This window comes from Squalius cephalus (genome assembly GCF_949319135.1).
Source record: "Squalius cephalus genome assembly, chromosome: 25".
NCBI classification, from domain to species: domain Eukaryota; kingdom Metazoa; phylum Chordata; class Actinopteri; order Cypriniformes; family Leuciscidae; genus Squalius; species Squalius cephalus.
This window is the reverse complement of record NC_137146.1, coordinates 2,793,741-2,818,871: the sequence shown is the minus strand read 5'-3', so window position 1 is coordinate 2,818,871 and position 25,131 is coordinate 2,793,741. Positions and strand designations below refer to the sequence as shown.

Below are 25,131 nucleotides of genomic sequence, written 5' to 3'. Positions count from 1 at the left end.
GTTAGATCCACTGCCACTGAATCTAGATGGAGTTCCTGACTGGAGGGTGTTGGCATAATAAATCAGGAGTTTAGGAGCTTCTCCGGGTTTCTGTAAGTACCAGGATAAATAATTTCCACTGTACACATCTCTGCTGGTTTTACATTTGATATTCACAGTTCCTCCTGGTTGTTCTGCTGTTATTGAGGGACTCTGAGTGACGGTGATCTGTCCTCTACACTCTGAAACACAACAAGAAGAAAATACACTCAAAACTTTGACAATATACTTGAAGAAATGAATTAATATCAAACTTGTGCTCCACAAACCTTGAGCAAACGCTGTGAGAGTCCAGATGAAGATGATGATGAAGGTCATGTTGATGAAGATTGTTGTGTGTGTCAGTGATGAAGTGTTAAACTCACAGCACTATAAACACTCTCACACACTGAAGATCTGATCAATATGCAAACACACTCCACATCATTTCCCTGAAGACAGAAGAAACACTGTTTTGTCTTTTAGTGTCTTTGCTAATAAACTTCTGTGGATCATTTTCAGAAACAGAAACTCATGATTTACTTCATGTTATTTTGGGTCGATCTTCTCGCTCTAAACACTGTTTTAATGATCAGTTTCATTCAGACTTTGATGCTGAGAGAATTTAATACCTGAGCTGCAGATTTATATCATCCATGATACTGTATAACAGGTCAAAGGTCATCCAATAGAGAATGACCATCTAAATCTGGCTGAAGATTTCATTATAAAGCTTTTATTTCATCATAAAGATGTTTTCATCTTTTTTTTAAGATGAAGATTTTGTGGCTCTTAAATGATCTATTGTGTTTTTAAAAGAAGGTTTAAGATTTTTATTTGACAAAGATATTCTTAATTTATCACAAAATGTACTATTGAAAAGCTTAACTTAAATTTCAAATCTCATTTATTGTCACATTTAATTCTATTTTATGGATTGATTACACCAATTGATGTATTTACATGTTTTATTATTATTATTATAAATATGCCATATTTGGTGATATAGCCTATACTGTTTTTTTTTCTTTCAAGGAATATTAATTTTTTTAATTTAATGATTTACATTAGTAATTTCACATATAATGTATGCTAACATTTCATTTCATTTTAATTAAATGTGATATTGACAAAATTATCATTTAGAAACTCCCAGTTAAGATGTGTAAAGATCAGAGTCTTTCTGATTATATTATTTATTTAGATTTAATAGTTTTCATGCATTAAGAGACATTTAGAGACGATGAGACTGTTCAATAATCCTGATGTTGAGTCTCATATCAGTGTGTGTGTGTGTGTGTGTGTGTGTGTGTGTGTGTGTGTGTGTGTGTGTGTGTGTGTGTGTGTGTGTGTGTGTGTGTTCGTTTGAGTGTGACGGAGGTTTTTGTACGACTCTTTCACTAGAATGAAACACTGTGGTACACTTTCGGTGGAGGAACTGAATTGACGATCAGAAGCTGTAAGTCTTTCTTAAATTATCTAATAAAAACATATGTGTGTGTTTTTTAAAAGGAGGGTTAAGGTTAATTAAGAACATTTGGCAAAAATATTCCTTATTTATTAAAAAAAACATTTTATTGAAAAGCTTTACTTTCAAATCTTATTTAATGTCAAATTGTATTACTTTTACTGATTAGATGCATTTAATTCTTTAGTTTTGCCTGCTATATAATGAATGTCATATTTGATGATATTCCATATTTTTTTTACATTCCAATCCATTCAAAATGATCATATTTTAAATTAGTAATTTCACACATAATGTGTGCTATATTATATTTTATTTTAATTAATTGCAATATTTTCAATTATTTCTTAATGTATTTAATTTGACATAAAAGTTGGATAAGACTAAATAAATTTTATCATTGTCATCATCAGGCAAAAAGAAATTTAGTTGATAAACTTGTTAAAATTAATTATTTAAACTAACTTTACTTTTATTTCTGTTTACAAGGAAGTCTCCTGAATGGTGATTATTTTCCAAATACAAATAATATATTTAAATTATTATTTCTAAATCTTCACAATAAAATGATAATATTGCACTTGGACAGAGAAGTTCTTGAAAATTAGTTAAGCATTTTAATTAATTCAGAACGGAATATATATCATATTTTTGTAAGTATATCATGATTGTTTCAGAGAACTGATTTATATTTATACATATATCTTAAACTTGATACACTACAAAAAAATCTGTAACTTTTATGGTAATTCAAAAGGCAGCTTTGTTTGCCAGAACTGTTATTTTCACTTCAAAAACGGTAAATTTAACAGAACTGTAAAATTACATGAAATGTCCAGTTAAATCTATTAGTTTTCATACAGCAAAGGATCAAACCATTTACCAATGAATCATTTTTACCGTAGCATTTTTAGTCTTTGATTATTAAAATTACAGTCTTTTTTTTTTACAGTGTACATTTAGTAATAGTCCCTTTTGATTAAATGGAGAATATTTTCAAACTAAACTCAGGATAGTGTCTATGAATGAAAGCAGTGAGGTGAAACTACAGTAAAGATGAAATGATTGTGCTTTTTACTGTATTACCATCAGACAAAGAGAAATTTAGTTAATGAGCATTTTAAAAATCTATGATTATAATTATGATTATGATTGATTCTTAACAGATGAATTTAAAAAATCATAATTGAAAAGGGCTGAAAATTACGATTGATCGTATCAAAATAGAAGAATATTTTTAAAAATACAGTTAATACTGAAAATATGATTTAAATTTGATTTCAAAATCTTATGAATAAATCTCAATGTAGGCTATTAATCACTTTTCATGTGGACAATGTTTTAAAAATTTGATTGAGATTAAAATGTTCTGTAACTTCTGAGAAAAATCTTTTTTCTGAGAAGTATATTTTTTTTATTTAAATATTCTAATTCATATAAATGTTTTTAAATGTCATTTTTCATTTTACACAAATAATGTAACATCTTATTACTGCTAACATTTAGTTCATGTCATGTATTGACTGCAGATACTTTAAAATCTATTCAATTATTTATTCATGTATAATGTTGTCTATAATTCTTGGTAAATGTAACTATTAAGGGCTTTTTTAAACGCATGAAACAAAAGTTGTATAATGTGGACAAAATAAATATAATTTTTATCATTTTCATCAGACAGAAAGAAACTCAGTTGAAGAGCATTTTGAAAATTAATCATTTAAACAATTTAAACTATCAAATTTGCTGATGTTTATGATTGTGAGTTTCTGAATAGCAGAATATTTTCAAAATACAATTAATATTGAAATGATCATTTAAATTATTTTTCTAGATCTTATAACGACATCACAATATAACCATCAATTTACTTGGACAATGTTTTTCAAACTCATTCTGTGAATAATTTAAAATGTAACTTGTATATTTAAAATCAAATGATCATTCATGAATGTGTGTGTGTGTGTGTGTGTGTGTGTGTCCAGCGGGTCCCTCCGTGTCTCCCTCCGTGTCTCTGCTGTCTCCCTCTTCTCTGCTGATCTCTGGAGACTCCTCCGCTCTGCTCTGCCTGCTCAGCTCTTACTCTCCACAGGGGGCGACGGTGAGCTGGACGCTGGACGGGTCAGAGGTCACCGAGGGGGTTCAGACCAGCGCAGAGAGCGAGCGGGACGGTCTCTACAGTCGCAGCAGCGTCCTGAGCCTCAGCAAAGCACGCTGGGAAGACACAAAGCACTTCGTCTGCAGAGGAACACATGCCGGAGCTGCTCACGAGGCCTCGTTCCTCAAGAGCTCCGAGTGCTGATGTTTCTCCAGTGAAGACCAGCGTATCTGAGCGTCACGTGATTTACAGCTCAATACTGAAGCAGTCTGTCAATGTGCTGCCATTGCTGTTCATTCAATAAAGCTTCATCTGAACGCAAGCGCACATTTGTGTTGGACTGCATCATTGATCAGTGTGTCGTTCCTTCAAAGTCCTGCACTAAAGTTTCAGCCGCTTTTGATTGATTGTAATTAGGGGTGGAACAATAATTACAGTGGATAGTGACAATATGTATCGTATTATTCACCCAAAATGAAAGTTTAGGAAGTTTACAGGGTTTTCGTGTCACTACTACATTAAACTACTGTATATAATGTTGAATATAATGTATAATAATGCAATGGGGGAATATTTGTGGGTCCTGATAATGCCAAATGTCTGATGTTACCAGTAAAAAGTGGCCTACATTATTTTAGATATATCTAGTCAGAGACATCAAGCATATTCGTCTGAAATAATTCAGTATTTTCAGCTTCAGAATCATGAATATTGTTATTCTGGTGTCTCTATTGTCCTGCATTGGGTTATCAGCACCAAGTCCAAGCCTATTCATTTACACACACAATGTTAAACCAAATTTACCATTTTGATGGAGTATGGCAATAATATGGTATTGTGAGTTCAGGATGGTGACATAAGGGTCTCGTTACAGCCCTAATTGTAATAGTTGAGAACAGCTGCATTCAGCAGTAAATGTGAAATGAAGCTCTTGGGGTTTGAACATGGTCACTGGAGACGAGCTGCTCTATTCTGAGACCATCACAATCACTAAACCTGACAATGCAAATGAGATTTACACCTCAAACTCACAGTTTCACTCTTTTACTGGTTCAGCGCTCTGAACTGGAGCAGTTTCACTTCTGCTAAAATGAGTTATGAGTAATAAATTCATTATAAGCTTGAGATGATAGCTAGGCCTACTTGAAAAAGGCTCAAAAACATCTTTCTTACATTGACTTTATCATATAGTGTATTGTATAAAACAAGCAATATATGGTTTGTTTGATTTCATATCAGTTTACACATTCAGTTTTCTCTGATTCAGAGCATATTAGAGTCAAACCCGTCCGTCACAGTACAGATCTGTTGTGTTGAGAAGTATTCAATACTTGGTGTTCAATTCATAGTAATTGCTCACTATAACAGATGTAATAATGAGGAACTGCAGCACTTCAGGGTCTAGTGAGAAACTGTGTTGAGTAATGTGAAGAAAAAGAGTAAAGGTTTAAGCTGAATCCAAAATCACAAACTTCCCTGCTATATATGGGTGAAAAGCAGTGTGTGACAAAAGAAGTATGTCCGAATTTACAGTACAAGTCCCCAGATTGACTACGGTGAAGCGACACTAGATCACATGATAATGACAACATGGCCAATATAGTATGTCCAGATTACATTCATACTACACTCATTAATACTGTAGAATGTACTTTTTTAGTGGTCGTGAAGTAATTACTTATTCAACAAAGTTTGGCAATTTCGGACGCATCCTCAGTGTTAGTTGCACACAAGTCCTGAATATTGAAGCCAATCGTCTTGATCGCCCCCAGGTGGCTGGTCCCAGTACAGCTCATTAACCCCGTCCTCTCCATGTAATCGAATGTGATGTGTAACAAACTAAACAATCAATTTACATTTCAAATTAATGATGGTTTGTTTCGTTTTAGGTAGTTTTTGTTACGCTGATGTAAATTCAGTTGTTAGTTTTTTTAAGTAGCTATTTAATGCTATAAAAGCGGGCGTGTGACGACATGATTGACAGCTGAGACTGACGGCTTCTCTGAGTAAAGTAGTCACTGAGGCACCAACTGACTTTTTTCAGGAGGAGATCGGAGCTTTAACTTTAATTTCTACATTTCCATGATTTATTTCACACTGACATGAGTTGTTCTGCAGTAAACTGGACCTTGATACCGCGGCTCCACTTCACTCTCACTTCTGCGCAGACTGAGTCCCATCATTAGGGCCAGTCACAGTCTCAGTGCCATCCACAGCACCAGACCCGTCAGCTCCGCCCACTAGATCATCATCACACGAGTTATAATCACCTGCACATGCTCGTTAGGACTCATACAAACAGTTACTTCACACTATCACCTTCGTCTGGTCTCATCTATACCTATGGAAAGACTCGAATACTCACCTTGGAAACTTCCCTGTCCTCAGTCCTTCTTCATCTCTGTCATTACTTCTGCACACACACCATCAGCACTACAACCAACAGAGAACTGTGAATGTTAAAGCTAAGTGCAAACCTGCTACTCTGAATCCCATGCTCACCTGTTTACCTCCTGTTTAAGACACTGTTGTTTTACGTTAGATCTGAGTCTTCTCCTTCTGTTACTGTGACAGAGACATATTGTGACATTGGCGGCTTCACTTTTCTACAGTGGAAGAGAGTGAAGTCGTCGTCCATCTTTTTTTTACAGTCTATGATTGTACCCCGTGTGGAGTGTGTTCTGTTAAAAGGGTGAAAACACCACAAGATTGTCGATGAGGATGAGCGCTTCAGTGCCGAGCAAACCCCTGTTTCTACTGTCAGTGGGAGCCACCGAATCCATTTGAGACGTGGCAGAAAGTCTTTCATAATGACGGAGATGCGTGGCCGGAGATACGCAGACGAGGGGTCTCGCTGCTTTGCTTGAGGACGGAAGGCCAGCGCCGGTTTTATACTCTGCCAGATCAAGGTACTACTTTTGATGAAGCTGAATGCTGAATGATGAAAAGCTGAATGATCTTCTACAAAATGTTAAAAATGATATCATTCAATTTAATTCTCAATTCATCTACAATACCAACTTTAGTATATCTGATTACAGTTCTTACAGATCAGTTCTGATTACGTCTACAAGACCAATTATATATATATATATATATATATATATATATATTTATCTGCTGTGAGAATATTTTTTACTGTAGTTGGAGTGAAACGTCGCTGTTAATCCCCAAAAACCAAATCCATGTGTGTTCCTGCAGTTTATGAACAGACATGAGGATCATCACACACACGAGTCTCTGTCAGTCACTGAATAACTGAGTTTGATTGAGAGTCACACATGATATAAACATGTTCACTTTAATAAACTCAGTAATTCAGTGATGATGATCATCATAAAGCAGGGGAAGTCAGTGAGTTTCTGTTGTAATGATTTGACGGTGGAAACACAGCATTCAGAGAGTGAGGATCCAAATGCAGTTTATTTACAAGTATAATCCAGTCATAGTCCATATATCAGACAGAGTCAAAGCACATGTTATCAGTCCCAACAAAATCTATTCTATATCTATTCAAACTGATCTATTAGTTTATTTCACTGGTTCACTTTCAGCAGCGGCTCCAAACTGATGATGACATACTTTATAAAACTATATACAGTATTCAGACCTTCAACATTTCTCACATTATCAGTTTATCCGCTATAGTTTAGAAAATGGTAATAAAATATGACAAATATTAAACTGTGTCAGAACAAATTCATCTTAATAATGTCAGATAACTTTGAGCAAAACATGGTCAGGTCAAAGTGTCTGAATCATTTTTGGTTTATTTAATTTAATTTAATTTATTTTAGAATGTTTCTGAGACGCTTCTCGAGCTTTGGGTTCTAGCAGGATGCCGGTTATAACGTTTTTGTAACGAGCGTTTAATCCACGACATATATTTAGACATTCATTCATCTGCCAATCAACGAAAACGGAGAATCTGTGGCGTGCAGGTGACATCATCATCGTTATGTATTATTATACGTTTAATCTCACTGTGTGTGTCTGTGCGTTAGAGCGAGAGGTAAGTGATTATTTCACACTATTGATTTTGTCTTTCCCTTTGGACCTTTGGGGAGTTTTCTGTTTCCTGGCACGAACACACACTTCCTGTTTAGTATCAGTATTTCCGCGGTTTGAGAGCCCTTGTTAGTCGCTGGACGTCACAGTCCGGCTCGGCTCAAATATTCCCGAAGTGTAATGAGTTTAGGTTGGATGCATCATGCATGTTCAATAAATGTTATTTTGTTTCTTTTTGTAGCAAATGTGTTGAGTCGAATCATATTCTTTCCATTAGAGTTAACGGTACGACCCTAAATTATAAGACCTTAGTCAGGTTAGACGCCATTTTGAATTTTGAAAACGAGGCTGTATAGACGGTAGTTATAAACGAGGGATTGACTTGGTCTGAGTCTGAAATCTGTTGAGTAGGTGCTTATTTTTAACAAGTAATTACTTCACGACTGCTAATAAAGTACATTCTATATAGTATGAATATAATCCAGACATACATTCGCCATGTTGTCATTATCATGTGATGAAGTAGTAGGTCATCCGGGTACGTTTTGCCTACTATTTAGTAGATAGTAAAGTATGTGATTTTGGATGGCACGCATTGTATAAAGGTCATATGAAGGAGTTTTTAATCTACTGCCTTTTTTCGAAAAGAAGTTTCCTCATCTGAACAATCGGGATGTTAAACAACAGTGCGATCCATTAAACTCACTCCTTATATCCCTCACAGCCTCGTTTTCATTCCTGTCTAAAAATAAATGCCTTCTGGTTTGTATTTCCACAGCATGAAGGGAAGATCTTACGCATTTATGAATGAACTGCTCAACATGTTATTATGACATCCACTTCAAACATTACTGTGCTCATGATAACTTTAGTTAACTCTACAATAAGTAAATCCACTTCAGCTAAATACTCTTAGACAGCGATACCATAGAAATGTACAGAGCTAACGCAAAAACGGACATTCAAAGACAAAACTCTAAAGATGGCTGTGGACTTGTTTCTCTAAGGTCTATAACTAGAGGAGGCTCTGAAGAGTCTTAAAGGATATTTCACATAATAATGAAAACCTGTCATAATTTACTCACTCTCATATGCATGTTCCAGAAATGTATGATTTTCATTTCTTCTGCATAAAGTTGATAAATGTCTATCCACATGTATTGTGAATACGTGGTGCACATGAGACCAGTGACCAACAGGGGGAGCAAGAGACAATCCATCAGGAGCAGAAGGTAAAAGTTCATAAATGTAAAACAAAGACATAAGCTCTGCTCGAAATATTTTGTTGGTTAGAATTTGCTTTATGTGAGTGAAATAAAGGCTATTTTCTTTTTTAAATGGCTGGTTCAGATGACTGGAAAAGTCATGGAAATTCATTCACTGATCACTGATCAAGGTAAATTATTAGAAACAGAAATGAGTCCATCAGGTCCATTTGGTCTGGTTTCAGATGTGTTTGCTCTGCTGACTGGTGAAAGTTTATGAGAGAGAAAACATTTATAGATGAATGTTTAGATATGTGTATCTGAAAACGTGTGTGTGTGTGTGTGTGTGTGTGTGTGTCTGTGTAAGTGTTTGAGCAGCTGTAGTTTTAGTCACTGACTCTGACTGACGGAGGTTTTTGTACGACTCTTTATCACTGTGTGAACACATAATCACTGTGTTGACTCTGACAGTAATAATGTCCAGCATCTTCAGTCTGGACTCCACTGATGGTCAGAGTGAAATCACTGTTATATCCACTGCCACTGAATCTAGATGGAGTTCCTGACTCGAGGTTGTTGGTCCAATAAATCAGGAGTTTAGGAGCTTCTCCAGGTTTCTGTAAGTACCAGTTTAAAACATCCCCACCAATATAACTGTCCACATCACTGCTGGTTGTACAGTTGATATTGACAGTTCCTCCTGGTTGTTCTGCTGTTATTGAGGGACTCTGAGTGACGGTGATCTGTCCTCTACACTCTGAAACACAACAAGAAGAAAATACACTCAAAACTTTGACAATATACTTGAAGAAATGAATTAATATCAAACTTGTGCTCCACAAACCTTGAGCAAACGCTGTGAGAGTCCAGATGAAGATGATGATGAAGGTCATGTTGATGAAGATTGTTGTGTGTGTCAGTGATGAAGTGTTAAACTCACAGCACTATAAACACTCTCACACACTGAAGATCTGATCAATATGCAAACACACTCCACATCATTTCCCTGAAGACAGTCACTCATTAACACACACAAAACACAATCACTGAAGTGAAAAAAATCAGTATTTTTCATAATATTTGACCTTCTACAATATGTTAAAAATGATATCATTCAATTCAATTCTCAAAAGTTCTACAATACCAACTTTAGTATATTAATCTGAATATCTGCTGTGAGACTTTGAGAATATTTTTACTGTAGTTGGAGTGAAACGTCGCTGTTAATCCCCAAATTTTACACCAAATCCATGTGTGTTCCTGCAGTTTATGAACAGACATGAGGATCATCACACACACGAGTCTCTGTCAGTCACTGAATAACTGAGTTTGATTGAGAGTCACACATGATATAAACATGTTCACTTTAATAAATTCAGTAATTCAGTGATGATGATCTTCATAAAGCAGGGGAAGTCAGTGAGTTTCTGTTGTAATGATTTGACGGTGGAAACACAGCATTCAGAGAGTGAGGATCCAAACGCAGTTTATTTACAAGTATAATCCAGTCATAGTCCATATATCAGACAGAGTCAAAGCACATGTTATCAGTCCCAACAAAATCTATTCTATATCTATTCAAACTGATCTATTAGTTTATTTCACTGGTTCACTTTCAGCAGCGGCTCCAAACTGATGATGATATAGAGGGTTTTCACGACGCGTCATCAATCCGGAAGTCGGCCATTTTGGAGGCACTGAACGTAAACAGTGCCATTGAACTGAACGGACTCGCAAATTTGGCTGATTATTGCTTCTGAAAAATGGTCAAGTTTTGGTCTGTACTCATCGGTCGCACCGAGAAAAACATTTCTAGTTCTATAGACTGCCGAAAGTTAAAGAGAAGAGTGCAAAAAACTGATGAAAGATGGCGTTTGTGGTTGTGAGAGGCACAGCATCAGCCACATGTGTAAATGAAGCGTTGACTATGGCTAAAATTTTGACGTAAAATAGTTAACTATGGGTACATACACACTGTCAATCCGATTATCTTTGTATCCGATTGGAATATGATCTTGTGGCGAGCAGGACGAGGCCGAGGGCCGTGGGAGGACGGCGCGAGGCCGGTGGCGTAATTATGATGAGCTACACCTGTGAGACGCACCGGTCTCGCATCTCTCACGGAGGAGCGGAGGCATAAAGGAGGAGCGACGACAGTGAAGAGCGAGAGAGGACAGGCCTGTGTTTTAGTTGATGTTTTGTTTTTGGTTTGTGTTGCCAGCAGTCGTCCGTGAGGGGCTGCTGGCTTTTACTTTCATTTTTGTATTTGTGTATTTATTTATTAAATATGTTTGAATGTCCGCCGGTTCCCGCCTCCTTCTTCCCATAACAACAAACCCCGTTACATTGGTGCCGAAACCCGGGAAGGAGGAGGAACGCGCTGTCAAAGAGCCCTTGCCGCTGTTGGGAATCCGCGGTGCCATCGAGCATGGCGGGCAGTTTCCGTCGCCATGGACGCTCGAGGCGGTGCGCTGGAGTGAGTTGCCGGGGGGACGGACGAGCTCGCTGCTGGCCGCCTGGGTGCTGGAGGGGCGGCTGCCGTCCGGTAGGGAGCGGAGGAGTCGTCGCCGTTCGCCGTGGGCCGGAGCCTGCTGCCATCCGCCATGACGGGGAGGAGCAGGGAACGGGGGACTCCTGCCGACTGCCCGAACCTGGAGGAGCCGTCGCCGTCCACCAGGCGGCGGAGGAGTGTCGTGCCGTCCACCGAGGTCTATCCAGCGTCACCGCCAGGCACCGCGGAGAAGATCGCCCAGCGGGTGGCGGGCCGGATGGCAGCGCGTTGTGGGAACCGGATCAAGTTTTTTTTTTTTTTTTTTTTCTCTCTCCCCTCTCTCGTCTCTGTCGCTCCTCATGCTTCCGTCTCCTGTACTCTCGCCTCGTCTGTCCATACCCCCAGGTACCGCAGCCGCCGTGATCGGTCCCCCCGGGGAGGGGGGGGGGGGGGAGTAGGCGCAGCCTCGGTGGTACCCCCCGGCCTGCGAGGGGCGATGGGGGTATGTGGCGAGCAGGACGAGGCCGAGGGCCGTGGGAGGACGGCGCGAGGCCGGTGGCGTAATTATGATGAGCTACACCTGTGAGACGCACCGGTCTCGCATCTCTCACGGAGGAGCGGAGGCATAAAGGAGGAGCGACGACAGTGAAGAGCGAGAGAGGACAGGCCTGTGTTTTAGTTGATGTTTTGTTTTTGGTTTGTGTTGCCAGCAGTCGTCCGTGAGGGGCTGCTGGCTTTTACTTTCATTTTTGTATTTGTGTATTTATTTATTAAATATGTTTGAATGTCCGCCGGTTCCCGCCTCCTTCTTCCCATAACAACAAACCCCGTTACAGATCTAAAATGATGTCCACACTGTATTGCAACTGTTCAGGTCCGATTTGTGTGTCCACGCAGCTCTTTGACAACACGGCAATGATGTTGCGTTGATGGAGGGGTTTGCATTTGCAATATAAATGTTTTCTTATTTAAATTTTACAATATGGAGATGTGTAGCCGCCGCGCTGGACTACTGCGTCTTGAGCCTGCCGCAGAACTGTAGGAGGCTGGTATGCACAACTCTTTTTCCGTGCCGGTTTCAAAATACTTTTCAAAAATAATAATTTTCTGCTCACCCGGCACTTGCAACAACACAACCTTGTTTCGGCAGCGACTTTCAGCATGTTCCCTATAACAACGTCTGATGTTTACATTTTACGTGGCGTGAGAAAGTCACATAAACCACGCGAAAGAGCGTTCAGACTGGTGGATTTCCTGATATGTGATTTGGATATTAAACCACATAGGGATGTAGCTTGAAACGGATTTCATGTGCTTTTTTTTTTTGGACTGACAATCTGAACGTAGCCAATGTCGGGATACGAAATAGAAGTAAGGACTAGTTAGAGAAGCTAGCTCGTTCAGATCTTTTCCACATATTACCTTAAGTTTGTCAAAATGTTGAGCTCTTTCCTGCTTTAAGTCCTTCTCTATATGATTTCGCAGCTTCCATGTGTTTTTCCCGTGGTTTAGACATCAGAAATTAGTGTAACAATGTGTTCAGTAGTACATAAACAGTGCAATCCATGCCGTTGTTTACATCCGAGTACCTCCAATATGGCCGCTCATCCGGGTAACTTACCAAATCGTGACGTAGGTGAAAACCCTCTATACTTTATAAAACTATATACAGTATTCAGACCTTCAACATTTCTCACATTATCAGTTTATCTGCTATAGTTTAGAAAATGGTAATAAAATATGACAAATATTAAACTGTGTCAGAACAAATTCATCTTGATAATGTCAGAAAACTTTGAGGAAAACATGATCAGGTCAAAGTGTCTGAATCATTTTTGGTCCCATTTTTTTTTATAAAATTTATAATTTCCATTTTATGAAGAATTATTGGGTATAATATATCACAGTTTACTTTATTTAGCTATCCTCACTTACATAAATGAACTATAGTGTATTGCACACACTAGTAAAAAATCTACAAGATGATATATCTGGTGTCTGAATAATGTTTGGTTTGACTGTAGAAAAAAAGACGCACTCTCAGTTTGTTCAGTTTCTTCTTGAGTGTAATTCGAGACATTGAATGTTTGTCAGTAACACTGTAAAGATGGTTATGGTCTTAATAGTATTTCTCTTAATGATCAGCTCTGATACTTCAGGAGTAAAAAGGTTTATATTTGTAGAAATGAAGTATAAAGTTATAATAGATGGAGTGATGTGTGGAGACAGCGAGCTTCAGTTCAACACCAGCTTTAACAACGGCCGAAAACAACTCAATGTCAAACACTAGTTTTATTCTACAAATGTGGAGGATTTCAAGACTTCAAGAGGGAGCAAGGCCAAAACAACACACACAAACCCTCAGACTATTAGAGAGAAACTAACTAAGCTACAAAAATAAAGAAAAGTACAATAAAAATACACTAACTCTCTAACGCTTGTGTGTGTGTGTGTGTGTGTGTGTGTGTGTGTGTGTGTGTGTGTGATTTTATTAAAACTCAGTCATTAAATAAAATATAATTATCTTCTTCGTGTCATTTTAGTTTCAGGTCTTTCATTAGATCAGGGCTTTATCTCACATTTTATAAGTAAACTTCAGTCAGTGGAGCGTGAACACTCCTGCAGATTCATGATGAAACAAGAACATGCGGACAAATCATGAACCTTTAGTGTTAGATACAGTTAATAAGATAAAGAGTGTTATAGATTCATTTAAATATTTACAGTAGCATGTGAAAAACTGAAATGAATGCTTTCTATTGCATGTAATGTCAATGAAAATATCCGTGTGTGTGTGTGTGTGTGTGTGTGTGTGTGTGTGTGTGTGTGTGTGTGTGTGTGTGTGTGTGTGAAAGTGTGTGAGCAGCTGCAGTTTCAGTTCAGTCACTGTGACTCTGACTGACGGAGGTTTTTGTACGACTCTTTATCACTGTGTGAACACATATTTACTGTTGATGGAGTGGCGACTCTGACAGTAATAATGTCCAGCATCTTCACTCTGGACTCCACTGATGGTCAGAGTGAAATCTGTTCCTCCAGATCTTCCATTCCCACTGAATCGACTGAGACTGTTATCATAGCGATCATTTACAGAATAAATGATGAGTTTAGGAGCTTCTCCATGTTTCTGCTGATACCAAGCTAAACCCCAGATATATATCCCATCATCAGTTTTACAGTCTATAGTGGCGATTTGTCCTTCAGAAACATTCACAACTTCAGGCTGAGTCACAGTGATTCCTCTGGACGCTGTTGACAACAACATTATATGAGTTTCATCAAATGACATGAAGATTAAAGACTCAGAAATGACAAGCTTTGACTTCTGTTACCTGGAATAAAAGCGGTCAGAATCCAGATGAAGCTGCTGAAGAGATTCATGGTGTGTGTTGGGTTTGTACCGTGGTAAACAGCAGTGTGTTATAAAGTGTGTGAGTCTGAAGGCTATAAACACTCGGAGAGCTGAAACACGTGCCGATGCAAAGTGACTCTCTGAGCAAAAACCAGCTGGAGGAAAACACACATGAAAATGAACACATGCAGAAGAAACTGATCCAGTTTTGTGGCCTTTAATGTGTTTTATTCTCATGATCCAGTGGAGTGTGTTTTCACTTCTGTAGGAGTTTACAAATCATTTCTTCTTTATTCTGCACGAGTCTCTGCTTCAAAGTTCAGACTTTCTGATCAATCAAAAGACAGTTTCATCACTAAAAGAAACAAGTATTTCACTGTGAACTCCATGAGAGGGCAAAGGTCATTCCAGAGGTCACAGGTCATCAACACTTATTAAAATGCTTTGAGAAACACATGATCATTTAGAAACTCCCAGTTAAGATGTGTAAAGATCAGTACAGAGTCTTTCTGATTATATTATTTATTTAGATTTAATAGTTTTCATGCATTAAGAGACATTTAGAGACGATGAGACATTCAATAATCCTGATGTTGAGTCTCATATCAGTGTGTGTGTGTGTGTGTGTGTGTGTGTGTGTGTGTGTGTCTCTTTCTCTGCTGGAGTGTGTGTTCATTTGAGTGTGATGGAGGTTTTTGTACGACTCTTTCACTAGAATGAAACACTGTGGTGGACTTTCGGTGGAGGAACTAAACTGACGATCAGTAAGTCTTTCTTAAATTATCTATAAAAATGTATGATATTTTAATTAATCCATTTTAATTTATTTTTAGATTATTTCAGCAAATATTTGTCAACAAAATTATTCATTTATTATAAAAATGTGTTTTTGAAAAGCAATTTATCGTTTATTTATTTCAAATATAGTTTATATTTCATATTGTTTTTAAATGTCATTTTACTTTTTACAAGAATAATTTAATTTATTATTGGTAACATTTGATTGTATTTTAATGTATGGATGGCAGTATTTTATGATATATTAAATTATTTATTGATGTATGTAATTCTGTCTATAATTAATAGTAAAATTATCAATTAAGGGTTTTTAAATGCCTCCAAACTTTAATAATATAGGCAAAATAAATATAATTGTGTAAGCGTCATCATCAGACAAAGAGAAATGTAGTTAATGAGCATTTTAAAAGTCAGCCATTTTAATGGTTAAGTTTGCTGATGATTATGATTGTAAGTGTTTTAACAGAGGATTTAAAAGGTATAGTTGAAACTTTGCTGAAAATTACGATTTATTGTCTCAAAATTTAAGAATATTTTTTAAAATACAATTAATATTTAAATTATTATTTATGAAGAAATCACAATATAGTAATACATTTTCATGTGGACAACATTTTAAAAAATAATAATTTGAGATTAAAATGTTCTGTAACTTCTGAAAAAAGTATTTTTTTATTATTTTTATTTTTAAATATATGAAACAAAAGTTGTATATAATGCAGACAACATAAATATAATTTTTTATAATTTTCATCAGACAAAAATAAACTCATAAAGAGCATTTTGAAAATTAATCATTTAAACTATCAAATTTGCTGATGTTTATGATTGTGAGTTTCTGAATAGCAGAATATTTTCAAAATACAATTAATATTGAAATGATAATTTAAATTAGTTTTCTAGATCTTATAACGACATCACAATATAACCATCAATTTACTTGGACAATGTTTTTCAATCTCATTCTGTGGATCATTTAAAATGTAACTTGTATATTTAAAATCAAATGATCATTCATGAATGTGTGTGTGTGTGTGTGTGTGTGTGTGTCCAGCGGGTCCCTCCGTGTCTCCCTCCGTGTCTCTGCTGTCTCCCTCTTCTCTGCTGATCTCTGGAGACTCCTCCGCTCTGCTCTGCCTGCTCAGCTCTTACTCTCCACAGGGGGCGACGGTGAGCTGGACGCTGGACGGGTCAGAGGTCACCGAGGGGGTTCAGACCAGCGCAGAGAGCGAGCGGGACGGTCTCTACAGTCGCAGCAGCGTCCTGAGCCTCAGCAAAGCACGCTGGGAAGCCGCAGAGCGCTTCGTCTGCAGAGGAACACATGCCGGAGCTGCTCACGAGGCCTCGTTCCTCAAGAGCTCCGAGTGCTGATGTTTCTCCAGTGAAGACCAGCGTATCTGAGCGTCACGTGATTTACAGCTCAATACTGAAGCAGTCTGTCAATGTGCTGCCATTGCTGTTCATTCAATAAAGCTTCATCTGAACGCAAGCGCACATTTGTGTTGGACTGCATCATTGATCAGTGTGTCGTTCCTTCAAAGTCCTGCACTAAAGTTTCAGCCGCTTTTGATTGATTGGAATTAGGGGTGGAACAATAATTACAGTGGATACTGACAATATGTATCGTATTATTCACCCAAAATGAAAGTTTAGGAAGTTTACAGGGTTTTTGTGTCTCTACTACATTAATCTACTGTATATAATGTTGAATATAATGTATAATAATGCAATGGGGGAATATTTGTGGGTCCTGATAATGCCAAATGTCTGATGTTACCAGTAAAAAGTGTCCTACATTATTTTAGACATATCTAGTCAGAGACATCAAGCATATTCGTCTGAAATAATTCAGTATTTTCAGCTTCAGAATCATGAATATTGTTATTCTGGTGTCTCTATTGTCCTGCATTGGGTTATCAGCACCAAGTCCAAGCCTATTCATTTACACACACAATGTTAAACCAAATTGACCATTTTGATGGAGTATGGCAATAATATGGTATTGTGAGTTCAGGATGGTGACATAAGGGTCTCGTTACACCCCTAATTGTAATAGTTGAGAACAGCTGCATTCAGCAGTAAATGTGAAATGAAGCTCTTGGGGTTTGAACATGGTCACTGGAGACGAGCTGCTCTATTCTGAGACCATCACAATCACTAAACCTGACAATGCAAATGAGATTTACACCTCAAACTCACAGTTTCACTCTTTTACTGGTTCAACGCTCTGAACTGGAGCAGTTTCTCCTGTGCTTATGGATTCATTAGTCAGTTTGTTAATAAGATTTCATCTTTATGAGTTACATGTTGGCTCATCACAACCCACACTATATTCACACATAAACAAACTTTAATCTTTATTATAAAAAATTAACTATAAATAAATTTCTACTATACATGGATGTGTTAAATTGCACACACACACACACACACACACAAAAAAACATTAGTATGAAATGTTGATATTGAGCCAATGTTTGATAAAGCTGTTATATAGCACTGTTAAATTACACAATAAATATAAAATAAATAGGAAATTATTATTATTTTTGATGGTGGACTGCACCTGTTTGGTAATCTCATCTTTAATTTCTAAATTAATTTAAAAATTCTATGTAAAGATATTAATTAAAATGATATAAATGTTCATCTGCTCTGAAATTGAGAGTGTTTTGTGACGCTGTTAATATATGAAGGATGAACTTAAAATAATAGACTTATTAAACTGATCAAGCAGAACATCTTTATGATGCAGTGATTCAGTTTAGAAAGAAGAATGAGGATAAATCATAAATGCAGGAAAACTAAAATATGGTGAAAGATTGAAAAATATCCACTAAGTGAAGATCAAACGCGACTGAATTTCCTCACAAATGACTGAAAATAACAGGAGAAAAATGACTTATGAAAAATCATGATCAAAGCTGTCATAGACTGACCAAGCTCAAACTTTTATATTATTATAATATAATAATATTATTGCTTATTATAAGATCATATTGCTTTTCTTAGTGTGTGTGTGTGTGCGTGCGTGTGCGTGTGTGTGTGTGTGTGTGTGTGTGTGTGTGTGTGTGTGTGTGCGTGTGTGTGTGTGTGTGTGTGTGTGTGTGTGTTTGAGCAGCTGCAGTTTCAGTTCAGTCACTGTGACTCTGACTGATGGAGGTTTTTGTACGACTCTTTATCACTGTGTGAACACCCAGTTACTGATGTAGTGGCGACTCATACAGTAATAATGTCCAGCATCTTCAGTCTGGACTCCACTGATGGTCAGACTGAAATCTGTTCCATAATTTGCTCCATTGCCAGTGAATCTAGATTGAGTTCCTGACTGTCGTGAATTAATGCCATAAATGAGGAGTTTAGGAGCTTCTCCAGGTTTCTGCAGATACCAGGAGAGACAGTTGCCACAACCATAAGAACGATGTCCAATTTCTCTGTTAGTTTTACAGTTTATAGAAACTGTTCCTCCTTGAACGGCTGCTTCTGAGGGAGTCTGAGTCACAGAAACCTGGCCTGTAATTTCTGTGAATGACATTTCATAAGATCATTATTACAACAATCATTAAAGTCAAAGTATCCAGTACAAAATCTAGACTGAACATCAAAAGCATATAAATCACATCTTGAGTTATTAATAGAGTAAATGAACCTTGAACAGAAAGAATGAGAGTCCAGATACAGACGCTGATGATCATCATTCTTCTTATCGGTGGTTTACTTTCAGTCTGAATGAAGAAAAGCTGTCAGTGATGAAGTGTTAAACTCACAGCACTATAAACACTCTCACACACTGAAGATCTGATCAATATGCAAACACACTCCACATCATTTCCCTGAAGACAGAAGAAACACTCTCATTATGTTTGTGCAACAGCTTTGTGTAGATGTTTATTTACTTGTTGCATTATTTTGGGCTGAGCTAAAACACAATAATGAGTGATTTGATGAAGACACTAAATGTTCTTGATTGACTGTAATAGTGGAGAACAGCTGCGTTCAGCAGAGAGACGGAGGAGAGAAACACTGTTGTTTGAGCGTCGGTAACTCAGTGCTTGTTTGTTCTTTATCTCTCAAAGTTTGAGACATGGTTTCCACATTTGTCTGCTAGAAATATAACTCACTTGGACATGTACAACACAATCACAGATTATGTGAGTTATTGTCAAACACAAAGAGGTCGTTGTTGAGACATAACCCTGTCCTGTTGTAACTCAGGCTGGGGATCGATGGAACAATGAGAGATAATTTGCTGAAATAAGATCCACACAATCTAAATGTGTGCAAGAATGTTTTTGAAGAACAGAGAATAATCAGTTCTGAATAAAGTCAACAATTTTAAGTAACAAAAAACATATTGTATTTTTTAAGGACTTCAAATTTAGCACAAAAGCAACTGCTGTGTGTGTTTGTGTGTGTGACCATGTGTGTGTTCTCAATTCCTGTCACACAACAGTTCAGTCTCTAGCTATGTTGCCATCCTCCTATTTTATGTGCATTTTGGGATTGACTGTCACATAAAAAAAACGTCGGATGGAAATGTCGAGATGAACATAAATCCTAAAAATGTGCAGAAAAAATCGTATGTGCTCGACTGAGGTGATCATGTTTTTATCCGATAAGAGGACATGCACATAAACTATAATGGAAACATATTCATAAATCCCTCAATGCGCAACAAAAAATTCTCATGATTTTGTCTTAACAGGGGATGTGATTGATAACTGGAATCATCTTAAGGGTTTGGTTGTAATATTTTTAATGAACTGTTAAACTATCCTCACCGCAAACAGCCGTAACATAGCTAACTGTTTTAGCATGTGGGTTTGAAGTTAGCATGAGTGTAAAGCATCAGATTAACCCTTAAACAGGCAAGAGTAGAAAATGATAAGCAACAAATAATTTCATGTCATTTTTTATATCATCTGGACTTAAGTAAATTATATCCAAAAGAATTTTTGAAAAATGTTATGTATTTTGGATTTTATGAGTTGTGACTCCCAGATCACATTTCCTGTTTATGTCACGGTTGTTGAATGCATTGTTTCCTTCTTGTCTCGTGTCATTGTTGTTGTGTGTGTGAGTGGGCGTTGTCCCGCTCACGTGTCTGTCAGCGCTCCAGCTGATCATCATCATCTCAATCACTGTTCACAGCTGCTGTTCATTCCCATTGCCTACATATACTCACACCATTATCTGTTCCAGTGTCGGATTGTTTGTTGAGGTCCTGTGTTGCTGTTCCGTGTTCCTGTGAAGTCGCCGTCCTGTGAAGTTGCCGTGTCTGTGTTTCGCCTGCCTTGTCTTCTTGCCGTCCTGTTCCTTGTCTTTGGATACACCGCACTTCACCGGGATCGGGATTCTGCACATCACAGCACCAGAGCACCACAGACCATCTTAAGTCCCTGCACGAGCCTGAGTCGCCGCCCTTCTTTGTTCCTGAACTGTTTTCTGACCATTTGAGATATTAAACGTTTTTGAGCACCTGCAAACTGTTTCCTGTCTGTTCTATCATGACAGAACAATCCGACCTGTTGATGGAAGCAGCAGGTGGCGCCGCAGCTACAATGGATGACTTTGTTCGTGCAAGTATTCAAAGGATGGACGCCCAAGACCGTCAGCAAGGGGATGCGGCGCGCGCGATTCAGGCTCTCGTCACGCAGGTGTCCGAGCTGACCCAGCGTTTTCAACAGCTGCAACCTCCCGCTGCGCCAGCCGCACCGCCCGTCCCTCCCACACCACCGATGACCGCCTCCCAGTCGGAGCCACGCCTTCCTACGCCTGAGCCCTATTCTGGTGAGCCTAACTTTTGCCGGCCGTTTTTGACTCGATGCAGCATGCACTTTGCTCTCCAGCCACGGACATTTGAGAGGGAAGAGACGAAGGTGGCCTTCGTTCTCACATTATTGACTGGGAGAGCGGCACTATGGGGGACGGCGGTGTGGGAAAATCAAGAACCATGCTGTTCCTCGTTCCAGGAGCTCTCCTCGGAGATGAGGAGAGTTTTTGACCGCGCGGTCGCGGGGAGAGAGGCTGCCAGGGTCTTATCAGAGCTACGCCAGCAAGAGCGTTCGGTATCTGATTATGCCATCGAGTTTAAGACCCTGGCGGCCGAGTGTCGCTGGAACGAGGAAGCGCAGTGGGATAGGTTCCTGCATGGGCTGGCTGACCGCGTCCAGAGGGAGATCTACGCCCTGGATCTACCCCCCTCACTGAATGGACTGATCGATCTGGCTCTGAGGGTGGACGCTCGACTAGCCCGGGTCGGACCACGCGCTCCACCCAGCCTGCCTCGTGGGGGGGTGGAACATCAGCGATCCAGCGGCATGGACGCGGTCGGTCCCTCCGATCCCGAGCCCATGCAGGTGGGTCGAGCTCGGCTTTCCCGGGAGGAGAGGGAGAGGCGGAGATCCCTTGGCCTTTGCCTGTACTGCGGGGGAGCAGGACACTTTGCCAACAACTGCCCGGTAAAAGGTCAAGCCCGATAGTAAGTATGAGGCTACTATCGGGTGGGATCTCCGCCGAAAAGTCCTCATCTACATCCACCATCCTCCCGGGGAGACTTAGATGGTCTGTCCACGATCATCACTGCACCGCACTGGTGGACTCCGGGGCTGAAGGTAATTTTATGGATCGCACCTTTGCACTTCAGCTTCAAATCCCACTCAGAACACTCCCCCAGAGCATCACCGTACATGCACTCAATGGACAGTCACTACCCACCATCTCCCAGGCCACCGAGAACATTACACTCATCATCTCAGGAAATCACGCAGAGACAATATCATTCTACATCACGGACTCCCATCACACCCCCATTGTATTGGGTCACCCCTGGCTCAAGAAACACAACCCCCGCATTGACTGGAAACAAAGAACCATATCAGCCTGGAGCACTGAATGTCATAGTTCTTGTCTTGTGTCTGCCTGTTCTGTTGTCTCTGTTCCTGTATTGCAGGAGGAAGCAGTGGATTTATCAAACGTGCCCGCGGAGTACCGTGACCTGAGGGAAGTGTTCAGTAAGTCAAGGGCTGCTTCTCTTCCTCCGCACCGTCCCTACGACTGTGCTATAGATTTACTGTCAGGTAAGTCTCCGCCTAAAGGCAAGATTTATTCACTCTCGGTTCCGGAGAGGGAGGCTATGGAGAAATATATTTCTGATTCTCTAGCATCCGGGTTCATCCAACCTTCCTCATCTCCAGCGGGGGCGGGGTTCTTTTTTGTGGGGAAGAAGGATGGATCGCTGCGACCTTGTATTGATTACCGGGGGTTGAACAACATCACGGTAAAGAATACTTATCCTTTGCCGTTGATGTCTTCAGCCTTCGAGAGGTTGCAGGGAGCATCCATCTTCACAAAACTGGACTTACGTAATGCTTATCATTTGGTTCGTATCAGGAAGGGGGATGAGTGGAAGACTGCCTTCAACACCCCTAGGGGGCACTTTGAATACTTGGTCATGCCTTTCGGTTTGTCCAACAGTCCCGCAGTCTTCCAAGCACTCGTCAATGACGTGCTGCGAGACATGATCGATCAGTTTATTTATGTTTACCTGGATGACATTCTGATTTTTTCCTCGTCTCTCCAGGAACACGTGCAGCACGTCCGACGAGTTCTCCAAAGGTTGCTAGAGAATGGGCTTTTTGTCAAGGCGGAGAAATGCGCTTTTCATGCACAGTCGGTCCCTTTCTTAGGACACATCGTGTCGGCTGAGGGTATGCGTATGGATCCTGACAAGGTTAAGGCTGTGGTAGAGTGGCCAAACCCAGATTCCCGTAAGGCCCTACAGAGGTTTCTGGGGTTCGCCAATTTCTACCGGCGTTTTATTCGCAACTTTAGCCAACTAGCCGCACCTCTGACTGCCTTGACCTCCCCCCGAACTGCGTTCAGGTGGTCGGAAGCAGCCGAGACTGCTTTTACCAACCTCAAGAGCCGCTTCGTTTCGGCTCCCATCTTAATCGCCCCTGATTCCTCACGTCAGTTTGTGGTGGAGGTCGACGCGTCAGAGGTGGGGGTAGGCGCAGTTCTTTCCCAACGCTCACCTTCAGACAACAAGATGCATCCATGCGCGTTTTTATCCCATCGCTTATCACCAGCTGAACAAAATTACGACATTGGCAACAGGGAGTTGTTGGCGGTCAAGTTAGCCTTGGAAGAATGGCGTCATTGGTTAGAAGGGTCCGGGGTACCCTTTATCGTCTGGACGGATCATAAGAATCTGGAGTACATTAGATCCGCTAAAAGGTTGAACTCCAGGCAGGCGCGGTGGGCACTTTTTTTCGGCCGATTTGATTTTACCCTCTCGTATCGTCCGGGTTCCAAAAACATCAAACCCGATTCTTTGTCCCGTATTTTTGATCGATCCGAACACGCACCTACTCCCGAGCGTATTTTTCCTGAGACCCTAATTATCTCTACGCTCACTTGGGAGGTCGAATCGAGAGTCAAGAAGGCTCTAGAAGGGGTAACGCCTCCGATCCGGTGCCCACCGAACCGCTTATTTGTGCCGGAGAAACTACGTCCAGACGTTATTCGATGGGGCCATTGTTCTAGTCTAGCCTGTCATCCAGGAGTTACTCGCACCCTCTATTTGGTCAGACAACGATTCTGGTGGCCGCTTATGGCTCGCGACGTTCACGATTTTGTTTTGGCTTGCTCAGTTTGTGCTATTGGTAAGTCTTCCAATCGACCCCCAGATGGGTTACTCCAACCGCTGTCGGTGCCTTCGAGACCCTGGTCCCATATCGCTCTAGATTTTGTTACCGCCCTCCCACCCTCCCAGGGTAACACGGTAGTTTTAACCGTGGTGGACCGATTCTCGAAGGCAGCCCACTTTGTTCCCTTGCCCAAATTACCCTCAGCCAAGGAGACAGCGGTTGCAGTCGTTAATCACGTCTTTCGGTTACATGGCCTCCCGACAGACGTGGTTTCCGACAGGGGTCCCCAAATTGTGTCCAAATTTTGGCGAGAGTTTTGTAAGTTACTGGGGGCGACGGTCAGTCTGTCTTCCGGGTTTCACCCTCAGAGCAATGGTCAAACTGAGAGAGCCAACCAAGATCTGGAGAGAACCTTGCGATGTACGGCTGCCAGGAATCCTTCCTCCTGGAGTCAGCAACTGCCTATGGTGGAGTACGCCCACAATTCGTTGCCAGTGTCAGCTACGGGCCTATCTCCTTTTGAGTGTAGTATAGGATACCAGCCACCGGTCTTTTCTAGTCTGGAATCCGAAGTCGCGGTCCCCTCCGCTCACGCCTTCGTCCAGAGGTGTCACCGCACATGGACAAGAGCCCGTGAGACTCTCCTCCGTATGCGGGCGCGCACCAAGGCCAAAGCCGATCGCCACCGGTCTAGGCCTCCCGTATATGTCGTCGGTTCCAAAGTGTGGCTTTCTACTAAGAACATTCCGCTCCGCTCCGTATCCAATAAACTGGCTCCTAAATTCATTGGCCCGTTTTCTGTCACCAAAATTGTTAGTCCGGTGGCAGTCCGCCTCAACCTCCCTCCAGTGTACAGGAGAATTCATCCGGTATTCCATGTGTCCAAAATTAAACCCGTTTTTTTTTCCCGCATTAATCCGCCTGTCCCGGTTCCCCCACCGCCGCGACTCGTAGATGGGGAACCATCCTATTCGGTCCGTCGCATTATGGACTCTAGGCGGAGGGGACGCGGATTCCAGTACCTGGTGGACTGGGAAGGTTA

At 40.2% G+C, this 25,131-nt stretch overlaps 2 long non-coding RNA genes across 2 annotated transcripts; both read left to right on the top strand.

The window, feature by feature from the left end:
* The first annotated feature begins 216 nt into the window (after positions 1 to 216).
* On the top strand, positions 217 to 3,911 carry LOC307153766. Its single transcript, XR_013820205.1, has 2 exons — positions 217 to 1,477; positions 3,472 to 3,911. It is a non-coding gene; the product is annotated as an uncharacterized lncRNA (long non-coding RNA).
* A 10,733-nt stretch (positions 3,912 to 14,644) lies between these two features.
* Positions 14,645 to 16,932, top strand: LOC307153721. The gene is made up of 2 exons (XR_013820188.1): positions 14,645 to 15,404; positions 16,493 to 16,932. It is a non-coding gene; the product is annotated as an uncharacterized lncRNA (long non-coding RNA).
* Positions 16,933 to 25,131: the final 8,199 nt, after the last annotated feature.